General features: G+C 37.1%; 1 protein-coding gene across 2 annotated transcripts in view; it reads left to right on the top strand.

Moving 5' to 3' along the window:
- The window catches only part of LOC128247600 (uncharacterized), a 118,733-nt gene that overhangs the window by 64,481 nt on the left and 43,903 nt on the right, over window positions 1-10,349 (top strand). The gene's annotated exons all lie outside the window — the stretch shown is intronic.

The raw sequence follows: 10,349 nt of genomic DNA, 5'->3' as shown, positions 1-10,349 counted from the left end.
GTGTGTGTGTGTGTGTGTGTGTGTGTGTGTGTGTGTGTGTGTGTGCGTGCGTGTGTGTGTGTGTGTGTGAGTTGGTCGTAGCAATGTGTCTTGCTGTGTTGAATATTTTCGAAATAGTTTCATCAGTGGTGGCTCAGTTCGTATGGCATCTAGTGGGCTACAAGATTTTTATGGCTCCAAATGCAACCGGACAAAATTAGAGAATTGTTGGATCGTGATTTGAGGGGTAAATTCTAAGGATCCAAAGGCATATCCTGCATGCAAAGTTTACTTTATTGTAAATAACTTGTTTTTCTTTTTAATTAGAAATGCTTGGCCACAATGATTCATAGACACCGTAAAAATTTTTACAGAAGGAATAACATTTAATTGTTTATCCTATCCTGGTTACAGAAGTGGACGACTTCAGATTTTTCTTAGTTCAGAGACATAACCAACCACAACAACTTAGTTCATAACGAACCACAACAATACTTGCAAGCGAGAACTACGTACTAACAAGTACCATATTTTGATTAATTGCTTTAGGTGTCCATGTAGTTATGACTAGACACAAACACTCTATAACATATTACCTTTGTTGTTGTGGAGCACATTTCAGCTGAGTGGATTGAAGCAATGAGAAGTGATGTACTTTGTTCACGGACATAATGCGCTGCTGGGTCCGAAAATTGAAATCAAGACCTTGTGATTGCGAGCCCAACACCCTAACCACTAGACCATGCGTCTTCACACAACTAAATATATGTGAGAGAGAGAGAGAAGAGAAAGAGATAGAGAGGGTGAGAGAGGGAGAGAGAGAGAGAGAGGAAATGAAACCGTCCATAACATTTGCTACTTCAGAGGTACTACAAATAAGGGATATTAGCAATTAAAATCAGATGTTCAACACGCAGAGAGGAGCAGAACCAACACCTTGCTTATTTAGGACATTCTTGCAGAGATTTCCTATCCCTAAATGAATTTCCGGTTCCACCAATATAAGCACACTATCAAGGCGTTCTATTGGAAATACCGACAAACATTTAAAAGTTTGCATAGTATTCTATCGATTGCATGCAATCTTAGTGTTTGAACCTTACATTCATGTATTATGAAGCACATGTCCTTAAATTATTTTCTCTGTGAAAAGCATATTAACAAGTTATCCTTTTTGATTATACACATAGACACATCACATGTGTGTGAATTTAATTTTCTACTCCTGCACGTATTTCAGGAGAAATTTACCTACAGCTGTTTATCAACTTCGTTGATTTCATGAGGGAATGATTCAAAGATTAAGGGCATGGCTCCTCGCCTGATTAACTAATGACAAACCTGTGTGTAGGTCAAATTTGTAAAGATATGTACGCTAATAGGTGCAGACGTGGCTATGGTAAGAAGTTTGCTTCCCAACCACATGGTTCTGGGTTCAATCTTACTGCGTGGCACCTTGGGCAAGTGCCTTCTACTATAGCCTCGGGTCGACCAAAGCCTTGTGAGTAGATTTGGCAGACGGAAACTGAAAGAAGCCCGTCGTATATACATGTGTGTGTGTTTGTCCCCACCCCCATCACTGCTTGACAACCAGTGTTGGTGTGTTTACGTCCACGTAACTTAGCGGTTCAGCAAAACAGCCCGATAAAATAAGCTCTAGGCTTAAAAAATAAGCCCTGAGGTCGATCTTCTCGGCTAAATCCCTTCAAAGCGTTACTCCAGCATGGCCGCAGCCAAATGACTGAAACTAGTAAAAGAATAAAAGAATAATGCATTATAAAATTATACATATATAATATGCGTGTCAGTGGCGTATGTTAGCTGTTGTTATACTCTCAGGCATAACAATAAACATAACAGACTTAGCTTTGTCTCTGAGTGTATGTTATCAAATTTGAAAACACTTTACGATAAAATAATATCATGATACTACAGGAATTGAATAATTGTATATGAATTTTTTCCATCTTTGGCATGTGTACAAACTCATCTACTTTACCCAGAATATATACTCCTGGTATATAAACAGATTCAATTCATAATCATGCATATACCTCAACTAGTAAATGTCAATAACATGATTAGCAGAAAGAGCTGCTTGAGTCCCGATAGAAAATATCTCTTTCTCATTACTGTCTATATTTTGATTTTATGTGAAGCCTCAAGCTCAATACTTGCTATATCAAGTAGCTATCTCTCCCTGGCAATTATTTCCAGAATTACAAGCCAGCCAAGGAGTTTCTACCTTGTCACTCAACTTGCTTGTAATAGCAGACAAATCTTCATCAAACTACACTCTATCATTTTTAAAAATTGGATAAAGTAAACTTAGACTATTTTGAGAAAAAAAAAAAAGTACAAGTTAATCATGTCTCGAACGCTTTCGATCCCTGATCTCTGTTATTCCAGAACCAATTTGGGGAGTGGGTTAAAATACAAAATCCTTTCTCAAAATATTGAGCACTATCATTACATCAACGATAGTATATAAATAGGAAATAGTGTTATATATTTGGAACATATTATTTAGTTTTCATATACATATACATATATATGTATATCTATGTAGACATACATACATGCATACAGATATATGTTCATGTATATGTATATATATTAATACACACACACATGGATTTATATATATATTTAAACGAGATTCCTTTTTCACGCCTTCACACCTAAAATTTCACATTACTATGAGGGTGTGAAATTGCATAGCTTCGACGACTGAAATTCTTATACAATTAATTAGTCTTTGCAATAGTATGTAACTGATTGAAATTGGATAGTAGGCGATAAATTAGAACTCAATATAATATCAGTTGTAAGGTACTGTAGCTACGTTACACGTTTTAATCATATAAAGTAAGAATAAAATATGCTTTACTTGATGTTTTGTATACACAACTTACTTATTGTCTACCCATTTCAAACTATTTTTGTTATATGTTCTTCAGTTATCGAAGTTTAACTCAATTCATACACCCTAAAGATGACTTACACACTCTGAATTACTCAACGCCAACATCTGTGATGATGTGAATTAAAGAAAATTTCTTTGAGTCAATCTCAGGAAAATGATGTCAATAATAAAAACAGCAAAATAATATCTATCCAACACTTACTTTAAATTACCTTTTTACAAACGTTATGCTAAAAACGATGGTGAATTATTGAAGTGTTACATACTTGAATATACATGTATTATATTACATATAATATTACATAAGATGAAAATGCTTGCACTAAGTGCTACCATAAGGTAGATACTATGAATTCTGTAGAGTCAGGCCCAGAAGACTCATGAACATATGAATCACCCGAAGTGCGAGACATATGGGAACACATAATTTAACATAGGTGGAATGTACTTCTTCGGTATAATAACGAGACACACAAACAGTTACAGTTAGTCCGGAACACATAGGATCTAAAAATATAAAAGCATTAAATCATTGACATGGTTAGAATAACTAGAATACATTTGACTGTTTCGGTATGTGAACACAAAGTATTGGCTTCAGTTATTTTAACTCAAGATGGAAACAGAAGCTTTCAGAATCGCATCGTTCCTATCAAATCAAATAAATATTCAGTTCTATGCTATATTTTCGCCACTTTTTTAAAATCCAGATCCAAACTATTCTCATGCAGTTAACCGAATTATGTAATTACCCAAAATGCTATTAAACAGAAACGTTTGTATATACACACACAAAACCACACCTAAACACACACATGTGTGTGTGAAAGAGCTGAGCTTGTGCATATGTGTATATGTACAGGCGAATCCGCTTAATTACGTAGTAGATTATTAAAACATTTCAGTTAATCACAAGAGGGTTTTCTCAAATTAGAGAGAAAAATTCGAGAAATATTGCATAAAACTAGAATACAAACATATTTTTAATATAACATATGTGTTTGTATTGTACTGAAAAATATGACTGCATTCTAGTTCAGCAGATTTATATGAGTTCCTTAAAATGTTTTTGATCAGCAAAGTTCCAAAATCTATAATCAGATTTCTAACTTTCATAGTATTTTGCTCTGGACGAAGTGACATTGGCGTATGTTGCTGCATCTTTAGAATGAGACGGGCTAATGTGTCTCAGCTAGACAATATTGTCGGATTTCAATTTTTGACCGTCAGTCAAATCCAAATCCTAGAACAGTTACTTAATGATCCTTCCTGCTATAGGTACAAAGTTTGAAATTACGGGGGAGGGGACTAGTCGATTACATCGACCCCCACCCCAGTTTTCACAAGTACTTAATTTATCGACCCCGAAAGGATGAAAGGTAAAGTCGATCTCGGAGGAATTTGTACTCAGAAAGACAGTTACTTAATAATGACCAACACAAACCGAACCAGAAGAGCACAAATAAAAATATAAATAAAGAGGAATATAAGGAAGATTTAAGAAAAGAAATTTTTCAAAGTTGAAATTATGATTCTGATAGTCTAAACCTGGATGTAATTCGAGAGTTACAAACACTAGCTCTTCTCTTGGGTCAATGTTGTACACTGCAGATCATAAACATCCAAAGATTGTGTGGATTTACCAGAGAAATTTTGATGAGATTCGCATTAAAATATTTTTAAGAGATATTTCAGCGATGGAAATTAATTAGAATACCACTATCATGCCAGATGAAGAGATGAAAGAATTAAACCAAATAAAAAAGATCCCGAAGAAATAGGGATGTTATACAGCTGTAAAGCTTTATAATATATTTGTATTTGTAGAAAACTAATACAAGTAGCTACAAAACACTAACAAAATAAAATCTGTTATCCATCTTCAAGGAAGCTAATACAAAACAAGAAGCTGAAATGAAAGATAACTATGAAGGAAAAACGAGAATCAACAACAGACTTTGGAAAAAGACTAATATATAAATTATAAATGAGGTTACAGAAAGCTTCGATAAAACATTAGCAAGACTACAACCTTGAAAAAGACTGAACAACATACAAGGAGACAAAGAAAATTCGCAACACCAGCTGAAATGTGCAGGACTCAAAGCGGATACTAGAGTTTTACTGCAACACAAAATCAACGAATAATATTGAATTATTCACCCCTCGAATGTGGGGATAATTCACGGACCCAATCTCTATAAAAACTGGTACTTATTTTACTGACTTCGAAGAGATGAACAACAAAGTTGATTGAACTCAGCGAGATTTTGAACTCAGGACGTAAGTAGTAAGAAGAAATGCCATCTTTGTAGTTTCAAATTTTTGTATGAGGTCAGCAATTTAAAGTGATGGGTTGTTCTTTATCGATGTTGAAAGAATGAAAGGTAAAATTGATCTCAGCGGGATTTGATTTAAGAACATAAAGATAATACTAATAAGAAGAAGATCGGTCAAAGGACAGTGAGGTTGGCAATTACAGACTCATCGCTTGTCTAAACCTCTTAGGGAAAGTGTTAACAGGCATATTCGCAGGGAAAATAAATACATTCCCTGCAGAAAACAGTCTATTTCCAGTAGAACAAAAGGGATGTCAAAAAAGATCCAAGGACACCGAGGACCACCTTCTGATAGGCAAGGTTGTAATGAAGAACTGCAAACGGTGCCAAAAACAAAGACTTAAGACAAGTTGCCGCATTCGTGGATTCTGGAAACACTCGACATGCGTGGAGTAGCTGAGAACATGTGTTCACTAATCAAGAACAGTATACCTAGTTGGAAAACACGTTTTTTCTGTAACAACCAGCACTTATCCTAGGTAACAATCAAAAGAGGTATCTTTCAAGGAGAGTCTTGTTCACCTTTGTCATTTGTTATAGCCATGATCCCACTCTCTGTAGTTCTACGCAAAGTCAACTCGCAATATGAGCTGAGGAAGAATGAACCTCGTCTCATTCACCTTCTCTTCATGGATGATTTAAAACTGCTCGCAAAAACAGTGCCTGAAATGGAGAGGCTGGTTGAGACTGTACAGCAAGGATATAGGAATAGAAGACGAGATCTCAAAGCGTGCAGTGCTCACTTTGAAGAGGGGGAAAAGAGCAGATTGAAGAGGCATAGAACTGCCGAACGGAGATCGAATGGGAGACAATATCGTGCACAGAGAAATGACAGGCAAGATCACCACTGCATATTTGAAGCACCTTAAACTTCTCTTGAATTCAAAACTGAACGCAAGGAACCTTGTGACTACCATCAATATATGGGTTGTTGCTGTAGTCCACTACAGTGCACCCATTCTGAAATGGACACTAGCAGAGATTGACCAACTCAATCGCACAATCCGAAAGACGGTGATAATGCATGGTACCCTCCACACCCTAAGGCGAACGAGCACAGGCTATACATGAAAGGTGTAAAGGTGGACGTGACCTGATTAGCGTACGGGAGTACACCGACAGTGAAAGAAGAAACACAGCGGAGTATTTGGTGTACATTGAACAAGACCTGATACAGTATGCTGCTAAAGCAGAAGGATTTACAAACAATGGAGCTGAGAGTGTTAATGAATTCTGATCACGAATAACCAACGAAAGAGAAGAAACCCTACTGCATGGAATTACATGGTCAGTTCCACTGTGAAACTAACATCTTAAATGCCGAGAAACACCATGGAGGTGGCTCAGCAAGTATGACCTTAAAAAGAAGTCTGAAAGCCTAACCGTCGCTGCCTAGGACCAGGTATTGAACACCAACTCAATTAAAATGGATATGTACCATACATGTGAAACGAACCTCAGCAGAAAGTGTGGGAAGAAGGTCGAAAGCGTGACTCACATTGTTAATGCTTGTGAAAGTCTTGCGAAGAAAAAGTACAAGTACAGACACGACAAGGTAACCTAGAAACTTCACTGGCAACTATACTGAAAGTATGGAATCGAGGTAACGGGTGTTTGGTACCATCATACACCGGAAAAGGTAATGAACGAAAACGGGAAGGTAAAGATCCTCTAGGATTTTGACTTGCAGACAGACAAGGTGTTACAGCACCGAAAACTGGGTATAGTATCCTTTAGGAGGGATAAACAAGAGTGCCTAATAATCGACGTGGCAGTGCCAGAAGATCAACATATTATCACGAAAGAAAGAGAAAAGGTGGATATATATGGAGACCTGAGAATGTGGAGACCCAAGATGTAGCAGCTGTGAGAGTCAAACTTAAAGGTTGTTTCTGTTGTCATCGGAGCATTGCGGTCAATACCACCCAACCTGAAAAAAACACCTAAACACTTTAGAAATACCCTACAATCTTGGTATATTGCAAAAATCGACTTTACGCGGAACTGTACGCATGCTGCGTAAAGTACTGTCTGCCTGAGGTCCTTGCTGCGATTTGTCAGACAGTATAAATACCCGGTACACACAATGTCTTCAATCTACAGCATCACAATATCAGATTTGACCTCAGAACGTAGCAACGGCGAAATACCGCTAAGCATTTCGTCCAGCATGCTAACGATTCTGCCAGCTCGCCGCCTTTATAATAATGATAATAACAATAGCAAGAGCACTCAGAGAGCGCAAACCTCCGCCAAGGCAACACCAACGTCCTCTCAACGATTAGCCGGGGATGATTTTTAAAATGAGAATATCTGAAATAGACTCGACTGCTCTCACAAAAGAGAATGCTAAAAATGAACCCGACCACTCTCAAAAATTAAGTAAAAAACCGGAAAAATAATCCAGAATCCTTGTCCGGTGCCTGATCGATCCCAATGGTATTCATGGAATGTGAAGGTGGGTGTGCGGGCCGTGTTTGTAATGTTGTGTGTGTGTGTGTTGTCTGCAGTGGGAACAGGGATAGTTTTCTCTATGAAGGCCTTTTTTAGTCTATCCACTGATATAGTGTCTTTATGACCATTATAGCGAAAAATTCGTGAAAGAAAAGGGAAAGGACCTGCATACGGTGCTGTTAAAGCAGGTTTAACAACATAGTTTCGCACAAAAACGTGAGTCAAAGAAGTAAAGCTTCCGTCAAGGTGGAGCTAGAAATGCAATTGTCAAGTAGGTAAGAGGCTTTAAGCAGGAGCGATATATTCAAAATTGGCAAAACTAAAAATTGTCGAGGATAAATTAAATTTTTTATTGTTACTGAATATGTTAGTGTTATTTAAATTCTGAACGGTTTTGCTGCCGCTTGTTTATGTAGTTTGATTTCTTTATCCATCAGTTTCTACTAAGATAGAGGTGCAGGTAAAATGAATAACAGAGACACGAAAATAAAACTTTGGAAAGAGCAACGCTGCCATAACTTACAGGGAAACCATAAGCGTGCTTTCAAGGGAGATAATCAGTGAAAGACTTGAAAGTCAACGCAAAATCGTAATACTTCATGAAAAGTAAAGTAAATATAACAAATAATCCAGAATCCTTGTCCGGGACCGGATCGATCCCAAATTCTAATCAATTCTTACCAGTCACGACGCGAAACAGCCCTGAAAGTTTTGTCCGAATCCATCCAGCGGTTCTTGAAATATCGGACAAACAAACAAACAAACAAGCAAACACGATTGAAAACAATGCCTTAGCCTCCACTAAGACTGAGATAATAATAATTATAATAATAATAATAATAATAATAATAATAATAATAATAATAATAATAATAATAATAATAATAATAATAATAACAATAGTGATAATAATAATAGTACATATCCAGCGTTAAAAGCTGTGCGATAACAATAAAATAATAATGGTTTGAAATTTTGTCACAAGGGCAGCAATTTTGGGGGAGAGGATGAGTCGATTACATCGACCCCCGTGTTTTTACCGATAATTATTTTATCGACCTCGAAAGGATGAAAGACAAAGTCAACCTCGGCGGAATTTGAACTCAGAACGTAGCAACGGGCGAAATTCCGCTAAGTATTTCGTCCAGCATGCTAACGATTCTGCCAGCATGTGCCCTGGTGCAGTACCAGGCAGTGGCTCTCATGGCTTCTGATCTTAACTGATTGGAAGTGTTATGTACATTGATTTGTCTTGGTATAAAAGATTGGCTACAGCAAATATTCTGCTCAATACCACAGATTTGCTTGTCAGTTGCTTGACCTAAGCCAGTTGAGCATGTTCCTTAGTGGCTGACGATATGTGCATCTCTGATCACAAGCAGAAGTAGTTGAGAGGAATTCTTTGAGGTTTGGATAATTCACTTTTGGAAACATGAGTGTTTCGTTCAACATTCTTAAACAACCCTTATTCAGGGACCTTTTGGGCAGGATGGGCTTCTCGACCTGAAGAAAATTCTAACTGAACCCCACCTGCAAGGTCATGCACTGTTTATCTTGAATATGAGATCACTATGTCACACACATATGGTTGTGGATCTCATGGCTTCTGATCTTAACTGATTGGAAGCGTTATCATGTACATTGTTTTGCCTTGGTATAAAAGATGGTTTACAGCAAATATTCCGCTCAATACCACAGATTTGCTTATCAGTTGCTTGATCTCAACCAGTTGAGCATGTCCCTTAGTAGCTGACGATATCTGCATCTCTGATCACGAACAGAAGTAGTGGGGGAGCATCATAGCCATGTGTTGAGAGAAATTCTTTGGGGTTTGGATAATTCACCTTTCGAAACGTGGGTGTTTTGTTCAACATCCTTAAACAATCCTTATTCAAGGACTTTTGAGTGGGATGGGTTACTCGACCTGAAGAAAATTTTAACTGAACCCCACCTGCAAAGTCATGCGCTGTTTATCTTGATATGGGATCACCATGTCACGCACATATGGTTGTGATGCATGTGCCTTATGTACACTTATCAGACGGGTAGTCATGATGAGTATACTGAGCTTCGTATATTTTACCCTAGTGTCACTTTGATGGCATGCACTGCTCTCTCACTCAATAATAATAATAATAATAATAATAATAATAATAATAATAATAATATTTATAGGATTGAGGTAATTCCTCCAGAAGATATAGAAGCAAAAAAAGAAGAGTGCCATTGTTATGAAGTGAATGATATTTCGACATCTCGTGTGTCTTCCGCAGGTTCAAAAAATAAACCAGTTAATCTACTTCATTTTGGTTATTATTGTTGGTCTGTTTACGTCTCCGTAACCTAGCGGTTCGGCAAAACAGATCGATAGAATAAGTACCATGCTTACAAAGAATAAGTCCTGGGATTGATTTGTTCGACGAAAGGCGGTGCTCCAACAGTAAAAAAAATGAAAGAGTAAATGCAAATAACCAATAAGGTAGTGAAAATGAACGTTCAAATATTAGCATATGGGAATTATGTACAGTCTTTTGCTTAGCAACACACGCTTAAACATAGGTTTTTGTACGATTTATAACATTATTAATAAAATTATGAATTATGGGATAGAAAAATAATCGTTTGATTTATCAACTCACACAGTAACTGTC

The sequence above is a fragment of the Octopus bimaculoides genome, chromosome 4 (assembly GCF_001194135.2).
Source record: "Octopus bimaculoides isolate UCB-OBI-ISO-001 chromosome 4, ASM119413v2, whole genome shotgun sequence".
NCBI classification, from domain to species: domain Eukaryota; kingdom Metazoa; phylum Mollusca; class Cephalopoda; order Octopoda; family Octopodidae; genus Octopus; species Octopus bimaculoides.
This window is presented reverse-complemented; position numbering and strand designations above follow the sequence as displayed.